A 19,066-nucleotide genomic window follows, 5' to 3' on the forward strand; every position below is an offset into this window, starting at 1 on the left:
GGAGTCAATTACCTAAGTGCGGAATTGGCATTGGTAGATGTATGGCGCACCTTACATGAGGAGGAAAGGGATTTCACTTTTTATTCCCATCCACACAAAGTGCATGCTCGTCTGGATTATGTATTGCTGTCAGGGGCTTTGCTTGGCAGAGTGCAAGCAGCGGCTATAGAGGAGGCGATAGTGTCAGATCATGCGTCGGTGTGGGTGGATGTTGAGTGGGGCACTGGTGCTCGTCCGGCACGCTGGCGCATGAACCCAGCGCTATATCAAAGTGCTGAGTTCCAAGCACACCTGAAAGGAGCGTGGGATGAATATGTGGCTGAGAACAGGGTGGAGGATGTAGGACCCAGAGTATATTGGGAGGCGGCAAAGGCAGTTCTTAGGGGGAAAATCATTGCATATACAGCAGCTAAGCGCAAGGAGCGGGATCAAGCATTGCTCAGTGCAGGGTGCAGGTTAGGAGAAGCGCGCCGGCAATATCTAACACGACACATAGAAGAAAACAGACGGGCATACATTGCTTGCAGAAAAGAGGTGCAGGCCTTGCTTAATGAACGAGCATTATACAGCATTAAATTGTATAAATATGGCCTACATAGATGGGGTAATAAGACAGGGAAATTGCTAGCCTCTTTGGTGCGGCAACGTGAAGGAAAACATTATATAACAAAATTAAAAGGAGAGGGGGCCAAAAGTATTACTTCACAGGAAGACATACAAGGAGAATTTGTGAAATTCTATGCATCTTTATATGAGTCTGGTACCTTCTCTAATCAAAGATGCGAGGAATTCATGCAAGGACTACGGCTGCCGCGCTTAGCGTTAGAGCAGGTAGCAATGTTATGTGCGCCTATAAAAGGCAAGGAAGTACAGGAAGTGATAAAGCAATTAAAATTAGCTAAGGCCCCTGGACCAGATGGATTGGGGTCAGAATTTTATAAAATACTCCAAGGTCAGTGCATACCCGCATTTATAGATATGTGTGATGATATTCGCACGTCCCAGGACATGGGGTCCCATCTTAACCATGCATATATTACCGTGTTGCCCAAGCCAGGAAAAGATAGGGAGGTAGTGGGGTCATATAGGCCTATATCTCTTATAAATCAAGACCTTAAGATATTGGCTAGCGTACTGGCGGCCAGGCTGGGGGAACTGCTGCCTCTCATGATACATACTGACCAGGTGGGGTTTGTGAAGGGCAGGTATGCAGCAGCTAACATTTTAAAAGTATGCCGCATATTAAGAGAGAGAAAATTTCGGCGAGGGGATTCGATTTTAGCCAGTTTGGATGCAGAAAAGGCTTTTGACAAGGTCTTGTGGCCATACCTACTATGGATTCTGCAACGGTGCGGCATAAGAGGGGCTTTTCTAGATTGGATTCGAGTGTTATATAGTAATCCAACGGCTCAGCTGCTGGTCAATGGCGCTCTCACATCTACTATAACATTGGGGCGGGGGACACGGCAGGGATGCCCGCTCTCGCCCTTGTTGTTTGTGTTGTCTCTGGAGCCACTGGCCATCCGGTTGCGACATGATGAACGAGTGCGGGGTTTAAGCACGGGGGGCATAGAATATAAGGTCAATATGTTTGCGGATGACATGCTGTTACTACTGGATAATGCTGCACAGTCGCTGCCTGTAGCAATGGAGATAATTAAAGAGTTTGGGGAGTTTGCAGGGCTACGTATCAACTTCGGAAAGTCAGAGGCGTTGGCAATATCGAACCCTTGCCATAGTGTTACTTTAGAGACCTTTCCGTTATTATGGGCTCACACTGGAATAAAGTATTTGGGGGTGTACTTGAGTTCTGATATAGAGTGGGTATACAGGAAAAATGTTATAGAAAAAATAGAGATGATAAGGAGAATATGTGTACAGTGGAGAGACCTCCCGGTGAGCTTTCGAGGGAGGATAGCGTTGGTTAAGATGGTTCTCCTCCCCAAACTGCTGTACCCATTGCAAATGATACCATTGTGGGTGGAACGGCGGGAAGACACTATATATCGTAGTACAATAGGCACCTTCATCTGGCATAATAGGCGCCCACGAATTGCATTTGCTCAATTAGTCAGAATTCGAAGGGAAGGGGGGTTAAGGCTCCCGGATCTCAGACAGTACAATGTAGCAGCTCTGATGAGGTGGCTGCATGAATGCCATACTGGAGAGGACAGGTACGCGCCCAGGGAATTTTGGCAGAGTTGGTGCGTTCCTCTGGATGTGTTTACAGTATTGGGAGGGAATACGGGAACCCATGGGTCGCGTTACCGTAGGAATCCTTTCTTAAAAGCGTTGGGGAAGGCTTGGAGATGGTGGAGGGGAGTGATAGGAGGTGGGGGAAAGAACTATCCCTTTTTCTCGTTGGTTGATAACCCAGCATTCCCGGCAGGGCTAGGGAAAAGTAATTTTGAGACATGGGTAGAAGGGGGTTGCAAGTATATAGGGCAGTTGGTAGAGTTAGGAGATCAGGCTTTCCCATCCTTTGAGCAAGTTAAAAACATATGGCATCTCAATAATAAACATTTTTTTCAGTACTTGCAGGTACGGGACTATTACCAGAAACTGACACGAGCAGTGGGCTCCCCAGTCCGGTTCACGGGATTGGATAAAGTGTTTTTGTTGACCCCATCGAAGTCGAATGGGGTGTCCCAGTGGTATAAATGCATGGACGCTCATAAAAGAACTCAGCCACTGATGCGATTGGCGATGGGTTGGAGTGATATCCTTGGGGAAAATGTCACACAGGAAAGGCTAGGGAAGGCTTTTGACAAACTCCATAGTATTACATCTAATGCGGCGTTGCAGGATATTCAATTTAGAATATTGCACAGGGTGTATATTACCCGCCAACGGGGGAAAAAAATGGGACTATGGGCAGATGATAGATGTGTTAAATGTCAGGGAGGAACTGGCACATTTGTTCATTCGTTTGTGGAGTGCCCGACCCTGGCAGAGCTTTGGACACATGCACTAGAGACCATTGAAAGAGTTATAGCCAAACCATTTGAATGGTCTTTCTCGGTTTTGTTACTGGGAGAGTCAGAACAGTTAAGGGAGGAAGGCTTTTTAGAAGCACAGAGCCGGTTTGCTCTCCTCGCAATTCTGTTGGTTAAAAAATGCATACTGCAGGTTTGGGCGCAGCCGTCTCCGCCGTCTGTGCAGCAGTGGCACCGGATGATGGGAGAGATGGCGGAGTGGGTAGCGTTGCAGTATAAAGTGACATCAAAAAACAAACAGAGAGTGTATCAGGGATTGTGGAAAACATATACACAGCTATGTAGCTTGAAGAGCGTGGGGGATCCTTAATACAATCCACCAACACCTCTGAACTCATTAAGAGGTACCTGAGAGGGGGAGGGGAGGGGGGAGAGGGGTGGGGAAGGCATTCATATAAAAAATGAGAAAAGTCAGAAGGGGTGTAGATATGGATGGTCTTGTACAGAGCGTTGGTCATTTTTGGAAAGTAATGATGGACAAAATGTTTGCATATATCTTGGACCGTGTATGTATAGAGTTTTCATGTTCAGAAATGTATTATGTGATTATTTGCCTTCTGGCACCAATAAAGATAATTCAAAAAAAAAAAAAAAAAAGAAAGACAGTACATCAAATCCTTTACCTTACCTAACTTAGGGGCCCTTTTACAAAGACGCCTGACGCCTATGCGTGTCAAATTGACACTATCGCCCGGCTACCGTGTGCCCTGGGCAGTTATTTCATTTTTGGCACATGCTGAAAACACGCAGCAGAAAATATTTTGTACCGCGGGGTCCTTACCTGGTGCACGCTTACTTGCCCAGTTAGCGCGCGAGACCTTATCGCTAAGTGGGTGGCATTAAGGTCTCAGGTCGAAAATGGACGCGCACTGGTTTTCATTTTGCTGCACATCCATTTTCCAGCACATTAAAAAAAATCCCCCCTTTTCCAGGCGTGCTCAGGAAATGGACCAGTTAGGGTTACCATTCGTCCGGATTTCCCCAGACATGTCCTGTTTTTTGAAGGCATGTCCAGGGCGTCCGGTGGGTTTTGGCCGCCCGCCTGTTTGTCCGGATTTCTGGACAAACGGGCGGGCGAGCGGCGCTGTGGGTCTCCCCTCCTCTCCCCTTCCCTTACTTACTATCTTCTCTGGTGGTCTAGTGAGCTCTTTGGGGCAGGAAAGAGCTCCCTCTTTCCTGCTCGGAATGCTGCCTTGCCCTTCGTCCTTCTCGGTCTCGACTGGGGATTCAAAATGGCCGCCGAGAGTTGAAGTGTCGCGAGGCGGCCATTTTGAATCCCCAGCCAAGACTGAGAAGGATGAAGGGCAAGGGCAGGCAGCGCTCCAGGCAGGAAAGAGGGGGCTCTTTCCTGTCCCGAAGAGGTCACTAGACCACCAGGGCAGTAGATAGTAAGTAAGGGGAGGGGGAATATGTGACAAGGGGGAGGGGAGGTGATGGGGCGGGATGAGGATCCGAAAGGGACGTGGTGTGGGCAGGGTGTGTGTGGGGCAGGGGGCGTGACATTTGTCCTCTTTTTCAGAGGACAAAATATGGTAACCCTAACCAGTTTGCATGCAAAACTTGAGCCTACACCAGTTCAGGCCACTTTTGGGCACATCTTAGTAAAAAGGCCCTTTAAATCAATTCTTTGGCATCTGATAATGACATTTAAGGATTAGGTATATTATCCCGCTTGCTTTCATATTATTTTCTTTCCATACCTATGGAATATGTAGGTAAAACTAAAGGGCAGGCCACCCGTTTACGTCTGAGAAAAAACACATGCAGGCAAGCAAGCAGAAGGGTTAGAAAGAATTCCATGAACGTTGCTCTGCACACTTTCTCCACTTGTGTTTCCATCTGTTTTTTTTTTTCTTACTCCGTTATTGCTCCCAGCACCCATCTCTCCTATTGCGGGTCTCATGCTGTGACTTGTTATGCTTTAATGTGCAGCAGAAGTAAAAAGAGATGGTCCGTATAGACACATTAATGTCGTTTTTAGAAGAAAGTGTTTATCTGTACTTTGTTTCAATCTCCCTTTCCTAGGATTTAGGATTCTTGGGGGTTGGGAGTTGATTAAAGACCTAACACTGCAGTCATTCCATGATACTGTCTGGACGCTCTGCAGCATGTTATACAGAAATAAGGAAGCTGGAGCAAAATGATTTAATTATGGTGGATGGAGAATAGGATGTTATCGTCTTAAGATATGAAATCTCTTTTAATTCAGGGACTTGCTACAGACAGGACAAACAACCCACGACACAAAAAATAAAAATAAAAGAGCCACCCTAGCCAATAATGGATATTTACCTTCTCTGAGACATTTGGAGGAACATTTATAAGTAATTTCCGCAGATAACCGGTATTTTAAATACAGGCATTTCACCTTTATTTGGAATACGGCAAAATCGAAGTATACATCTAAGCAAGATAAAGCAGATTAGACATAGGAAAAAGGCCTAGTTTACAATTTCCAAATTAATATGACTATAAAAAGAATATACAAGCATTACCGCACTGGCAGCTGCTAGCGTGGCTTTGTAAAAGGGGTGGAGGGGGGGAATTACCCAGCAATCCTGGATTCTATATAGCGCGACTTAAGTTGCACACGCAAATCCAGTCATATTCTGGATTTGCGTATGCAACAATTACTTAACAAGCCAATCAGCACTAACAAGCCAGTCAGATTTTCAGGATGTCCAGAATGAATATGCATGATCTTGATTTGCATACACTGCCTCTATTCTATGCAGATCTCTTTCATGCATACTCCATTTTGGATATCCTGAAATCCTGACTGCCAAGGGATACCAGCGACATAACGTAACCAAAGACCGTAACTGGACATATCTTAATCCTTCCTCTCCCTCTCTAAGTTCCCCCCCAATGGTCTTTACCATACAAGTACCTCAATATCACCTTGTTCATACCGGAATCGGCTAACGCCGTTTACGGTACTATGTAAGCCACATTGAGCCCGCAAAAAGGTGGGAAAATGTGGATACAAATGTAACAAATAAATAAATAATAATTGCCACTTAAGCAATTATCGACACTAATTGGCATTAATTTGAATTTATGCGCTGAACTGTCTAAACATATTCTATAATGTGATATGTAAATTCTAAGTCGTGTAGTTGAAAAAGGGGGCGTGGAATGGGCAGGTCGTGGGCATTTCTAAAATCTATGCACGTTACAGAATACCCCTGGTCCATGTGTAATTTAGACGTTAGCATTTACACCAAGTTTTACTTGGGGTAACTGCGACTAAATTTAGTTGTGCAGACGGGCACTTGGCGTAGTCTATAAACTGCACAGAAATTTAGGCTTATGCTAAAAGTACACTTAAATTTAGGCGCACTTTATAGAAAGTATTTTGTTTTGGCGCCAGTTTTTTTAGGCTTGATGTATAGAATCTAGTCCTAAGTGAGGAAATGCAAATCAGTCTATACAATGTGAGATGCCTGGGAGCCCTGCAAGCACAGGGCAGCAATAGTGAATTTGTAAAATTAATGGGATATATATCTCTCTATATAAAAGGCAACCCCAACGTTCTGAAGCCTCCACGGAAGTTGAGGCGCCCGAGATATCCGGTGTGCCCTGGAGTGTCTGCACCGCCCTCGAGTCAAAATGTCATGATGTCGAGGGTGGAGCTATGACACTCGAGGCCCGAAACCGAAACGCCACAGCGAACTAACAAGGCAAGTAGCTCGGAGGGAGGGGGCCCCTTGCTAGCGCCCGTTTCATTGCCCTCAGAAACGGGCATTTTTTCCTAGTTTATGTATAAACCCCCTGTATAGGCAGAGGTGTTCCTGGGGATATGGTTTTAGGCAGGGTTTGCACCTAAAGGAATATCTTATAATAAGCACGTATACTAAACTGTGCTCACTATATGGAGCAGGTGCAACTTTGTGTAGGGGCTTTCAGGAGGAGGGGACGTAATTTGATAATCATTCATAAGCATATCTTTTGTGACATGCTCCCTCTAAGAACTGTGTTGCCCTGAGCAAAAACGTTTTGTTATATTCAGAGTTGTGGGGTAGTATATTCCAAAGCAAATATAGAGAAAATTTCGAGGGGGTACATTTCCCCGTGAGCACTGCTCACTATTACACAATATGGCAATTCATTACAGACCACATTGCTCTTTTGCAGGAAAGTGCTTGAAGGAGTTTCTACTCATAACTTCTTGCCCACCCCTAACTCACTCAGCTTACCTGCTTTCCCCTTCTTTAACATGTAGACACTCCAGCAAGAACTCACCTAGAGAGCGGCACAGATGGAACCTGCCTGTTCACCCCTGGTCTGTCAATGGTAGCTTCCCTCCCTTTAGCCTGCTAGGATCCTCTGAACGCTGAGAAGTCGAGGCACGTGCCGCTGTCACACTAGGGTAGCCAACTGTCCAATTTTTAACCGGCCAGTCTTAGGGAGTCCTTTACTAAGCTGCGGTAGTGTTTTTTGCTGGTGGTAGAAATCATCTGCAGGAAAAGGGGGCTGGTGCTGGTGTCATGGTGGTAAGGGCTTCCACGTTAACCTGGCGGTAACTGGGCAGCATGTGGCACTGCCCAATTACCGCCGGGTACACTCCGGTGCTGTTGGAACTACCGCCTGATTACCTCGTGCCATGGGAGGTAGTTCCATTTTTGATGCTTGTTCAAGACATGCGGTAGAAATTTTCAACCACGTGGCGCTTGTCTGGCGGTAATCGATTACTACTACTACTACTTAACATTTCTAAAGCGCTACTAGGGTTAGGCAGCGCTGTACAATTTAACATGGAAGGACAGTCCCTGCTCAAGGAGCTTACAATCTAAAAGACAGGTGTACAATCTAGAGACAAGTGTACAATCTAAAAGACAAGTATAGAGTCGATCTGATATGGCATACTATATTTCTCGAAAAGTTATGTGCCGAAAGCAGCATTGAAGAGGTGAGTTTTAAGCAGAGATTTGAAGATGGGTAGGGAGGGGGCTTGGCGTAGGGGTTAAGGAAGATTGTTCCAAGCGTAGGGTGAGGCAAGGCAGAATGAGCGGAGCCTGGAGTTGGCAGTGGTGGAGAAGGGAACTGAAAGGAGGGATTTGTCCTGTGATTAGCGCCTGGTTATCGCATGTGAGCTTACCGCTAAGTCATTGGGTGATAGTAAGGTCTCAGGCTGAAAAGGGACGCTTGCTGGTTTTAATTTTGCCACATGTCCATTTTCAGCCACAAAAAAAGGCCTCTTTTGCAGGCACGCTGAAAAATGGACCTGTAAATGGACTAAAATATAAACTGACACATGCATCTAGTTTTTCTTAGAAAACACAAGGGCAAACGGTCTGCAAGCTCCAAGATGGAAAACAAACGAAGCAGATCGCAAAAATAAAACAGTAATTTATTATTAAAACCTGATCGTTTGACGTTGTGTCAGTACTCTTTTGGCATCTCTGATAGAGCTGTTTTTCTAAAGTGATCTCCTATGTATGAAATTTAAGTTCATCTCAGCACATATCCAATATTATCAATTCAACTTGTGAGTAAAGGATTGTTGTATAGCCCCTTAAGCAGCCCTGTCGGGCGAAACACGGCCTGTGTCGGGCTATTTATGTATATATAACTTCAGGTTTTAATAATAAATTACTGTTTTATTTTTGCGATCTGCTTCGTTTGTTTTCCATCTAGTTTTTCTTATATAGGCACGCAGCTATGGAATGCACTGCCAACTGCTATGAAAAAAAAATGCACGATCTAATCAACTTTCGGAAATCCTTGAAGACCCACCTCTTTCACAAAACATACCATAATGATTCATCATCTGAACTTTAGTACAGTACCGTTTTCATCTGTTATTCCATTAATGTTCTCTCTATACATGTTACTTTTATACACTATATTTCCCATGTTTCTTATATAATTACTAATTGTATATGTTTATTCAGTCATGGTGATACCACGACGGAGCAATGTAAGCCACATAGAGCCTGCAAATATGTGGGAATATGCGGGATACAAATGCAATAAATAAATAACATTGGTGGCAGTCGGAATCCAAGATGGCCGCCTGAGCAGATGCGCGGAACAGAGCTCCTGCTATCCGCCGAAAACTGCTTCGATTGTGATCCTTCGGACCCGTTATGGGAAAGAGGAAGGGGAAATCTGGAGTGCCTACCTCCACGGGCAAGGTTGAACCCCCTCTTTTGAGGCAGATGACGCTGGAGGAGTCGGGACTCCGGACGCCGGGAGTTGGAGTGATCGCTTCGGGAGGTCCGGGAAAGCAAACAGACCAGAGCGCTGAGGGAGTTTCCTTGAGCCCTCCCTCGTTAACGGCCCCTCCAAGACCTGGAAGAGGAATGACGGGCGCGAGTGAACAGCACGCTAAGCCCGGAAGTCGGTCTCTAGCGGCTGTGTGTGGAGACCCCGCTGCCTCGTCAACGCCAGTGAGTTTGCCAGCTCAGACAGTTTCGCTGCCTGGAAGAAATCCTGACGAACCCTCCATAAGTCTTGGAATTTTAAAGAAACCTGCTACCGTTACAATGGAATCACTATGGGATGCAATACAAGGACTGAATTCCAACTTGCAACAAATGTCAGGTATTTTGTGTGGTGAAGTTGCGGACTTAAAGAAATCACAATCTGATTTGGTAATGAAAGTTGCAGAACAATCTATAAAAATGGAGTTTTTTGATAAAGAATTAAAAACGGTGACCTCTTTGACGAATGCGCTGATAAAAGACACTAGCCTCCAACAACGCAAATTGGAATATTTAGAAAACCAGATTAGGGGGAATAACTTACGTTTTCTCAATTTTCCTAAATCCCCTCTTATTCCAGCGATAGATATGCTTAAAAAGTATTTCACTGAAGTACTAGGTATCCCTGTAGAGGGATACCCACCTATTACTAAAGCAATGTATATTTCAGGAATTGGAGGGAGAGAATTGCCTCCTGACCCCAAATCTGGACTAAATTTAATGGAATTTCTAGAATCTTCACTAGAGGCTATAACTGAAAGAACTACTTTGCTGGTCACCTTCGCTCTACAACTAGATCGGAATAATATTTTCAAACTTTATTTCCGCCACACTAATTCACCCTTCCTTGGCTCAAAAATTCAGGTTTTTCCAGATTTTGCTCGAGAAACCCAAAGGAAAAGAAAGCAGTTTTTGCTGTTGAAAGAGAGGATGTTGCGAATAGGAGGGACCTTTTTGTTAAGATTCCCCTGTAGATGTTGTGTTTCTTTGAATTCTGTAAATTATATATTTTTTGAACCAGAGAAGTTAAAAGAATTTATTGTATCAAAGGAATAATGTAGCAGCAGTCCTTGATTGCAAAGCGTTTAACCGGCTAGCGACATCCCTTACTCTGTCTGCTTGATTATATGAAGTAATTAATTTCTATATTAATGGGGTTTTGTTTGAATTTCCTTTCTTGGATCCACATTTTGAGGACTAATGGTTACAGATTTTTCTTGATATGAAAATATGTATGAAAATTTTTCCTTTGTGTGAATTTATGTTAATTGCATAAATGTAAATTGAATAATTATAAATTAAAAAATTAAAAAAAAACAAACCATTGGTGGCGGTCAGCAAAATGCTGATCGCTGCCGACTGAATATCGGGCCCTGGGTTTCTGTACCCCAGTTTTTAGAAAAATTTCTTTTATCATGTGGGTAGTGTGCACACATCCCAAAATGCCTCCCCCGCGGTAACCCATTTTTTGCCGTGGTAAGCATGCATTAGTGTTTACCGCAGCTTTGTAAAAGGGCCCCATGGAGATTTGGTGGCAGATAAAAGCTTTAAAATAAAAATAAATACATTGCTGGGAACTAAACTCTTGAAGACAGGACCACCATTTAAATTTACCTCTGCCCATCCCTTCAATGCGAAATAGTTTGAAAATGTAAGGTGGGACCAGCCTTCATCAGGCAGCCCTGGTTACCGTCACAGTCTCTGCGTTATCATCCTGCTACAGAACAGCAGCTTGGAGATGTGCAGAAACAAAAAAAAACCCAAAAGTGACGTGATGAGGAGGAGGTGCGATTTTTTTTAATGGTCTTGGCTGTCAAATATAAAATGCATAAAGAAAACTGTACTGTCTGATGTGTTCTTTGTGCTGTGGAAGAGATGTTTCTATTCCTGGCTTGAGAGTTTTTGTTGCGTTTCTGACTGCTGTCATGCTGGTCTTTAGTTTAAGTTATGCATATTTTTTTTTAAATTGAGCTTTATCTTTTCATTGTTTCCTAAAAAAAAAACATTGAGTGACTCCAAGTTTTTTATTCCCCTAAACGTTTTTCCAGCTTGCACACATTAGATGCAGCTGTGCTGTTCAGCATTGAAAGGGCCCACACCACTGTGGATGGAGCAGCCTGACAGACTCTGTGCTGGAAACGGGAAGTGAGCTGCCAGACTGGAGCTCACCCAGCCCCAGATGAAGAATCTGCCTTCCTTAAACATTAGGCAGTCGCCTAGGGCAGCAACTTTTGAGGAGTAGCAAACAGCAACTGCAGACAACCCACAGGTCTCAGCAAGGACACAAACTCAAAGTACCATCAGCACGTAGAGAGGGTGGACAGTTTACCAATAGCCCATTTACCTAGGTGATAGCTGTTTTTTAAAACAACTTTTTAAAAAATATTTAAAAGTATGGGAGTAGATTCTATATATGGTGCCTGAAAAATCCTTGCAGAATAAATTTCCGCCCAAGCGTATTCTCTAAGCAGCACCTAGATTTTGGTGTGGTATACAGAATATGCTTAGTTTATATCCCAGCGCCTAGAATTACACGCCAGGGCCGCCAAGAGACTGGGCAGGACTGCCCCTGCCGCCCCGCCGAGGTCACCGCCGCTCCCCCCTCCACTCCCCCGATGTCACCTCCCCGAGGTCGTTGCTGCCGCTCCCCCCTCCACCCCCCCCCCCCCCCCGAGGTCACCACCGCCACTCCCCCCCTCCGTCTGCCACCGGGCCGGGCCCCCTGCATTGAAATCACATCGCCTCTCACCTCTGTGTGAAAGCGCTGCAGGCAGCAGGGCAGCAGATCGCCTCCCTTTGGCCTTCCTTCCCTCCTTGTGTCCCGCCCTCGCGGAAGTTACGTCAGACGAGGGTGGGACACAGGGAGGGAAGGAGGCCCGAAGGGAGGCGATCTGCTGCCTGCAGTTCTTTCACACGGAGGTGAGAGGCGCTGCGATTTCAATGCAGGGGGCCCCGCCCGGTGGGAGACGGTCAACGACGGAGGGCGGGTGGGACTGCGGTGCGGAGGCCCGGGGAATTTTGTCCCCCCTCTCGTCGGCCATGTTACACGCATCCATTTACACCAAGGAAAATGTGGTGTAAATACCGGCATGTAGATTTAGATGCAGAGGGGCATATTCTATAACAGTGTGCATAAATTTTGGACTGCTCATTTACCCATGGCTCGTTTTTGGCTCCATGCATTAGAATTTAGTTATTTTATTTATTTCAATTTTGCTTACACCTTTTTGGTAGTAGTTCAAGGTGAGTTACATTCACCATATTTCTCTGTCCCAGGAGGGCTCACAATCTAAGTTTGTACCTGAGGCAATGGAGGGTTAAGTGACTTGTCCAAGATCACAAGGAGAAGCAGCAGAATTTGAACTGGCCACCTCTGGATTGCAAGACCGGTGCTCTAACCACTAGGCCACTCCTCCACTAGCAACATTCTGTGTAGAATCTCCAGTAGTAGCAACATTCCATGTTCCACTGCACTAACCACTAGGCTACTCCTCCACTAGCAACATTCCACGTAGAAGCCTGCCCTTGCAGATCAGCAACGAGGCCGCGCAGGCTTCTGTTTCTGTGAGTCTGACGTCCTGCACGTATGTGCAGGACGTCTCACTCACAGAAACAGAAGCCTGCGCAGCCGCATTGCTGATCTGCAAGGGCAGGCTTCTACATGGAATGTTGCTAATGGAATAGCAACATTAACATTCCATGTAGAATCTCAAATATTTATTTATTTATTTATTTAGATTTTGCTCGCACCTTTTTCAGTAGTAGCTCAAGGTGAGTTACATTCAGGTACTCTGGATATTTCTCTGTCCCAGGAGGGCTCACACTCTAAGTTTGTACCTGAGGCAATGGAAAGTTAAGTAACTTGCCCAAGATCACAAGGAGCAGCACCTCTGGATTGCAAGACCAGTGCTCTAACCACTAGACCACTCCTCCACCCCAAAGAATCTTGTTACTCTTTGGGGTTCTACATGGAATGTTGCTACACTTTGAAATTCTGAATGGAATCTTGTTATTCTTTAGAATTCTAGAATCTTTATTTATTCATTTAGATTTTGCTGACACCTTTTTCAGTAGTAGCTCAAGGTGAGTTACATTCAGGTTCTCTGGATATTTCTCTGTCCCAGGAGGGCTCACAATCTAAGTTTGTACCTGAGACAATGGAGGGTTAAGTGACTTGCCCAAGATCACAAGGAGAAGCAGCAGGATTTGAACCGGCCACCTCTGGATTGCAAGACCGGTGCTCTAACCACTAGGCCACTCCTCCACCCCAAAGAATCTTGTTACTCTTTGGGGTTCTACATGGAATGTTGCTACACTTTGAAATTCTGCATGGAATCTTGTTATTCTTTAGAATTCTAGAATCTTTATTTATTCATTTAGATTTTGCTGACACCTTTTTCAGTAGTAGCTCAAGGTGAGTTACATTCAGGTACTCTGGATATTTCTCTGTCCCAGGAGGGTTCACAATCTAAGTTTGTACCTGAGGCAATGGAGGGGTAAGTGACTTGTCCAAGATCACAAGGAGAAGCAGCAGAATTTGAACTGGCCACCTCTGGATTGCAAGACTGGTGCTCTAACCACTAGGCCACTCCTCCACTAGCAACATTCTGTGTAGAATCTCCAGTAGTAGCAACATTCCATGTTCCACTGCACTAACCACTAGGCTACTCCTCCACTAGCAACATTCCACGTAGAAGCCTGCCCTTGCAGATCAGCAACGAGGCCGCGCAGGCTTCTGTTTCTGTGAGTCTGACGTCCTGCACGTATGTGCAGGACGTCTCACTCACAGAAACAGAAGCCTGCGCAGCCGCATTGCTGATCTGCAAGGGCAGGCTTCTACATGGAATGTTGCTAATGGAATAGCAACATTAACATTCCATGTAGAATCTCAAATATTTATTTATTTATTTATTTAGATTTTGCTCGCACCTTTTCAGTAGTAGCTCAAGGTGAGTTACATTCAGGTACTCTGGATATTTCTCTGTCCCAGGAGGGCTCACACTCTAAGTTTGTACCTGAGGCAATGGAAAGTTAAGTAACTTGCCCAAGATCACAAGGAGCAGCACCTCTGGATTGCAAGACCAGTGCTCTAACCACTAGACCACTCCTCCACCCCAAAGAATCTTGTTACTCTTTGGGGTTCTACATGGAATGTTGCTACACTTTGAAATTCTGAATGGAATCTTGTTATTCTTTAGAATTCTAGAATCTTTATTTATTCATTTAGATTTTGCTGACACCTTTTTCAGTAGTAGCTCAAGGTGAGTTACATTCAGGTTCTCTGGATATTTCTCTGTCCCAGGAGGGCTCACAATCTAAGTTTGTACCTGAGACAATGGAGGGTTAAGTGACTTGCCCAAGATCACAAGGAGAAGCAGCAGGATTTGAACCGGCCACCTCTGGATTGCAAGACCGGTGCTCTAACCACTAGGCCACTCCTCCACCCCAAAGAATCTTGTTACTCTTTGGGGTTCTACATGGAATGTTGCTACACTTTGAAATTCTGCATGGAATCTTGTTATTCTTTAGAATTCTAGAATCTTTATTTATTCATTTAGATTTTGCTGACACCTTTTTCAGTAGTAGCTCAAGGTGAGTTACATTCAGGTACTCTGGATATTTCTCTGTCCCAGGAGGGTTCACAATCTAAGTTTGTACCTGAGGCAATGGAGGGGTAAGTGACTTGTCCAAGATCACAAGGAGAAGCAGCAGAATTTGAACTGGCCACCTCTGGATTGCAAGACTGGTGCTCTAACCACTAGGCCACTCCTCCACTAGCAACATTCTGTGTAGAATCTCCAGTAGTAGCAACATTCCATGTTCCACTGCACTAACCACTAGGCTACTCCTCCACTAGCAACATTCCACGTAGAAGCCTGCCCTTGCAGATCAGCAACGAGGCCGCGCAGGCTTCTGTTTCTGTGAGTCTGACGTCCTGCACAGAAACAGAAGCCTGCGCAGCCGCATTGCTGATCTGCAAGGGCAGGCTTCTACATGGAATGTTGCTAATGGAATAGCAACATTAACATTCCATGTAGAATCTCAAATATTTATTTATTTATTTAGATTTTGCTCACACCTTTTTCAGTAGTAGCTCAAGGTGAGTTACATTCAGGTACTCTGGATATTTCTCTGTCCCAGGAGGGTTCACAATCTAAGTTTGTACCTGAGGCAATGGAGGGTTAAGTGACTTGCCCATGGTCACAAGGAGCAGCAGTGAGATCTGAACTGGCCACCTTGGGATGTCAAGGCTGGTGCTGTGGTAAAAAGTGGCCTGCGGTAGTGTAGGGGCGTGTATTGGGGGCACGCTGGGCCAGTTTTTACCGCATCTACAAAAAATGTTTTTTTTTTTTAATGGGACGGGTAAAAATGAAACCGGCACGCCCCAAACCGGCCTGAGCCCTTAACACCACCCATCGATCTAGCAGTAAAGGCTCATGCGCTACACATGTGGTGACTGGTTGGCACACACCAAGTGCCGTCTACTGCCAGAGGTGGCACGCGTAGGAGGAAATAAATAATTCATCCAAGCGTTATGGACGCATGCCAAATCTGAAATTACCAACAAAAAAAGCAACACTGGGCCTTTAAAACTGGGACAATTGAAATTCTTTATTGATGACCCGACACGGGCCGTGTTTCGGCGTAAAACAACGCCTGCCTCAGGGGTCAAAGAAAAGCTCTGTGGCATGCACATGATGTGAGTTCAATGCCCCAACGTGTGGTAAATATAATCGCTGTTCGCTTTTTGTACCTTTGAGAAGGCTCTCCATTGAGCTCTGTTTCCGCCTGTGCGGCGAACAGCGATTATATTTACCACATGGGGCATTGAACTCACATCACATGCATGCCACAGAGTTTTTCTTTGACCCCCGAGGCAGGCGTTGTTTTACGCCGAAACACGGCCCGTGTCGGGTCATCAATAAAGAATTTCAATTGTCCCAGTCTTAAAGGCCCAGTGTTGCTTTTTTTGTTTGTATACTTTCCATAATCCACCTCACCAATCCATCCAGTTATGAAAGTCCACCTTTTAAACTTACCCGCCCAATCACTTCCTTCTTCTTCCCCTTACTTAATCTCTACACATTACTAATTGTATCTGATATCCTGGAATTACAATATCATAACTAAACTATGTAAGCCACATTGAGCCTGCAAATAGGTGGGAAAATGTGGGATACAAATGCAGTAAATAAATAAATGTATGCTGTTATTTCCCTCTCTATTTGTGCTAAATCTGAAATTACCGCCAGGAGTGTGTGCTGGCCTAGCAGTAGTTTCATTTTGGCACGCGTTGCACGCCCATAGAGCCTACCGCGGCTTAGTAAAAAGGCCCCTAAGTTTGCGCATTGTTATAGAATATGCTTTGATTTCCGTGCGGAAATTAAGACACCATACATAGAATCCCGGGAGAAGTGTATAGCGCCTGTTAAGTTTGGCACTTCAGGTTACCGAATGCATAAATTCATGGGAACCCCTGCAACCCTCGGTGATTACTGTTTTGCACATGGGGTTTGTATTTTGTAGCCCACCTTTCCAAACGACGTCCAAGGCAGCTTATAGCGCTTTTTTTTTTTCTAATTCAGCTTCACGAAAGCAGCATGTTCAGGTCCCACTCACTTTTTCCAGCACAGAACACTGAAGAGCTATGCAGTCGGGGTAGGAGAAAATTACTCCTCATTTGAAAGCTAATTTCTCCCTTATGGTGCTCCAGCACTATCCCCATCAGCCCTGGGTCTCTCAGGTGGTGAAAAACCTGTGTTTGTTTTGGAGCGTGAAACTTGCACTGAGAGACACCGAACCGTGCTGCACAGACCACAGAGTAGTTGCAGCTCCAGCGATTCTCCCAGGTATGGATTCGTGAGATCTAACCTGTTTCTCTACATGGTTCTGCTTGGATTCTCAGACCCCTCTTATCACATGACAAGTGGAGGAGTGGCCTAATGGTTAGTGCAGTGGGCTTTGATCCAGGCAACCTGGGCTTAATTCCCACTGTAGCTCCTTGTGACCTTGGGCAAGTCACTTAACCAGGGCTTTTTTTTTTTTGAGGGGGTACTTGGGGGTATGGAGTACCGGCACCTTTTCCATTGTCTGCTAAAATTGACCCACGGACCCCAAGTTTTAATGAAAGAGCTCAGGCTCTACACACCAATTCTGCCTTGTCGTAGATTGTGTGACTGGTTGCAGGGGGGCCTGGCTATTGTGGGGTGGGTCCCTCAGCGACCACCGCACCCCTAAAGGGTGACTTAGCTTTTGAGTACCGGCACCTTTTTTTGATAGAAAAAATGCACTGCACTTAACCCTCAAATGACCAGGTACAAAAACTTAGATTGTAAGCCCTCTGGGAACAGAGAAAGCACCTGCATATAATGTGCACTGCATAATCCAGTAGCAGTATAGAATAGAATGTTGGGTGTTATTAGGAAGGGTATGGAGTCCAGGTGTGCGGATGTTATAATGCCGTTGTATCGCTCCATGGTGCGACCGCACCTGGAGTATTGTGTTCAGTACTGGTCTCCGTATCTCAAAAAAGATATAGTAGAATTGGAAAAGGTACAGCGAAGGGCGACGAAAATGATAGTGGGGATGGGACGACTTTCCTATGAAGAGAGGCTGAGAAGGCTAGGGCTTTTCAGCTTGGAGAAGAGACGGCTGAGGGGAGATATGATAGAAGTGTATAAAATAATGAGTGGAATGGATCGGGTGGATGTGAAGCGACTGTTCACGCTATCCAAAAATACTAGGACTAGAGGGCATGAGTTGAAGCTACAGTGTGGTAAATTTAAAACGAATCGGAGAAAATTTTTCTTCACCCAACGTGTAATTAGACTCTGGAATTCGTTGCCGGAGAACGTGGTACGGGCGGTTAGCTTGACGGAGTTTAAAAAGGGGTTAGATAGATTCCTAAAGGACAAGTCCATAGACCGCTATTAAATGGACTTGGAAAAATTCCGCATTTTTAGGTATAACTTGTCTGGAATGTTTTTACGTTTGGGGAGCGTGCCAGGTGCCCTTGACCTGGATTGGCCACTGTCGGTGACAGGATGCTGGGCTAGATGGACCTTTGGTCTTTCCCAGTATGGCACTACTTATGTACTTATGTACTTATGTATAGAAATCAGTAGTAGTAGTAGTTGTAGTAAGTAGATGAGGGTGGTTAAAGTGTTGGTCCCAGTTTGGTGCTGTTGCTGTGCTGCTTCTGAATGCTGCGCTGAGGGATTTGTTTGAGTCCCTGCTCATCTAGTGTTTATAAACTGCATCCCCAAAGGTACTAATTAGCAGCGAGGGGCTGTTCATACAAAGAAAATATTTTTGTTTTGATTTCCATACAGAAATGTCTGATCAGGGTTACAGGCTGCTGTTTAGCGGAGACGTTGAAATAAAATCTGTTTCTTTTTCAGTTGAAGGGAAGGCAGAGGGATTTTAGTTTGGGAAGGGACATAGTTCAACCAATAATTTGTAGGACTCCAAATGTAGGCAAACAGAAGGCAGATACAATGGACTTGACGTGGTCCCGTGTTTCGGCAACAATATGCCTGCCTCAGGAGTCAAAGTATCTACATATATAAATACATAGTATAAAAATAAATATATGATCTAAAAAGCATAAAGAACATATTTTTAATATACGTAACATGGAAGCATAAACATGTACAAAATAAAAATTACATGCAAGAACAGAAAATTGTGCTACCAGAAAGAAATAGCAATACAAGAAAACTATATGCAATAGCATATAATAAGTGTGTAAGAAATAGTGAAAAGAACTGTAAATATCCTTTATAATAAAACGCACCTGCAACATTCTGAAGCTGACTGCATGGCTGAGGCATTCCTGCTCTCTGTATCCATCTCTTGAAT

The sequence above is a fragment of the Microcaecilia unicolor genome, chromosome 7 (genome assembly GCF_901765095.1).
Source record: "Microcaecilia unicolor chromosome 7, aMicUni1.1, whole genome shotgun sequence".
Taxonomy (NCBI): Eukaryota; Metazoa; Chordata; class Amphibia; order Gymnophiona; family Siphonopidae; genus Microcaecilia; species Microcaecilia unicolor.